Raw genomic sequence first — 2231 nt, 5'->3', positions numbered from 1 at the left:
CCGCTGAGAGAGAGAGCTTTTCCAAGCTGGTTTTGTGGCATTAGTGTACCCACAGATACTCCCCCCCACCCCCCACACACAGATACCCCCCTCCCCGTCTTGTTTTTAAATCGTGTTTGGGTGAAGGTTGCTTTCCGAAACTCTTCCTCACCCAGACGACGCAGCCTCGCCGTCGTCTCCCACCCTTTGACAGAAAATGGCTGGCGCTGTGAGAGCGGAGCGTCTGGAGGGGCCGCTGCATCTCACAGGACGCAGGCTGCACTGGAGGCTCCAGCCGGGGAGAGAGTTTTTTTTTTGTTTTTTTTGAGAAAATATGCACGACGCACGTCGGCCACCTAGAGTTGTTGGACCTTTGAAAGAGTCGTAGTGAACACGGCGCAAAACATGGTCGTTTTTTTTTTTTTGGAGGACCTACAGTATTTGGAAATTGTCCACTTTCTGGCGATGTTCAACCATCGTGTTATATCGTGACTTTCCCCGGCAATATGTCCCACTCTTGTTTACGGTTTACCGTCATGTTTTGCATAAAGAATGAAACCTATTAAATAATGGACCTATTGTGATTCAGTGCGAACGAGCACTTAATTGCTCACATACAGTATGTACATTCACTAAAGGTGTATGCCAGAAACTCACTTTTTACTTGTGCATGTGTATGTGGCCGTGTGTATGTTTGTAAGTGCATGTGACGCATACTCACTTCTTTCGGTCTTTTGGAGTGTGTTTGTCTTTATGTGTGTGTGTGTGTGTGTGTCTGTCTGTTTGTTTGTTTGTTTGTGTGCTTCTCACCCCTCACATGGAAGCAGGGCCAACCTTGCCAACAAGCGGAAATGAGAACAGTCTGTGCCGTGGGGGCCGGAGGGCTGATGAAAGCCACAGTCGGTGTCCAATGCTACCCCACCCACCTGCATTTATACACAACATGCTTTTATTAATTACTATTAACTACTGCACCTGAGGCACCCATGGAACAAATACATTAATATTCTGGAAACTTTCCTCTATCACAAAAGAAAACATTATTTTTTCCTTTCCTTTCCTTGTGTGTGTGTGTGTGTGTGTGTGTGTGTGTGTGTGTGTGTGTGTGTGTGTGTGTGTGTGTGTGTGTGTGTGTGTGTGTGTGTGTGTGTGTGTGTGTGTGTGTGCCCATTTGTGTGCATTACTTGCCCTTTATGTATTTTGAAATCGAAATCCACATTCCATTGTGTTTTTTTAAATTTATTATTATTTTATTTAGGAGCCGCAACAATGGACTGGGGGAGATCGAAGAAGAATTGTCCACGGAAACAAAGAGGAAATAGGGAGGAGAAAGCAGGACGAGCGAGTCAGCAATCAGGTATCGGCCGACGCCCCGTGTAACTGTCTCACGCCTGGCGCTCTGCAAGTCTTTGGAAAATTCAAGTATTTTGGGCGCGGTTCCTCTCTCACGCCAAAACCAGGGAAGAGGAGGAGAGAAAGAGAGGGGGAGAGAACAAGGGACAAAGACAGAGGGGAAGTGCAACAACAACTCCACCCCACAGTGGAAGCGAATCTCCTAACAACGAAATCATTTAGATTGACCTCATAATTAAAAAAAACACCGATAGAGAACTGATCCCTGAATAAAAAATATAGAACTTAGTAGGATGGGTAAGCACTTGTTGTCTGCTGGGTAGAAAATTGATGAAGGAGTGTGTAGAGCCTTGACAGAACAGCCATGTAAATTTTGGTGGTGGATATATATATATTTTAACAAATAATGACTTTCAGTATCAGGAGTTTATTTGCTGGGTTTTTTTGTGGCCCTGGGAATGGATCTCCTAGTTGAGCAGCTTGAGTGGAGTCAAACCTAAACGTCACAGTTAATATCAAACAGTATAAAACCTGTGGCTATACATTTTCCATGGCATTCACATTAATGAGAATCACGATGTTTTAAAAAAAAACCTCAATAAATGTAGATAATTTTTTCTCCAGACAGAGCGGTGTCACCGAGAACGGCAATGTTTTGGAACAATGTTTTTCACCACCCTTCATCACTCTTACGGCATTAAACCTCTGCACACGTCATTGATCACAACCCCATCAGCACGTTCCGACTCTGGAACAAATGCAGAGTTTTCCCCACCGCCTGCAACCTGGAGGTGCGATATAACTACACAGGGTGTTGATGTCAGTAGTACTGTAAAGTGCCATTGACTTCATCTCATGGAAGCCATGCGAACGTGAGTCATGCCTAAAATAAGCGCTCT

Source organism: Zeus faber (assembly GCF_960531495.2).
Source record: "Zeus faber genome assembly, chromosome: 6".
In the NCBI taxonomy this organism is placed as follows: Eukaryota; Metazoa; Chordata; class Actinopteri; order Zeiformes; family Zeidae; genus Zeus; species Zeus faber.
This window is presented reverse-complemented; position numbering follows the sequence as displayed.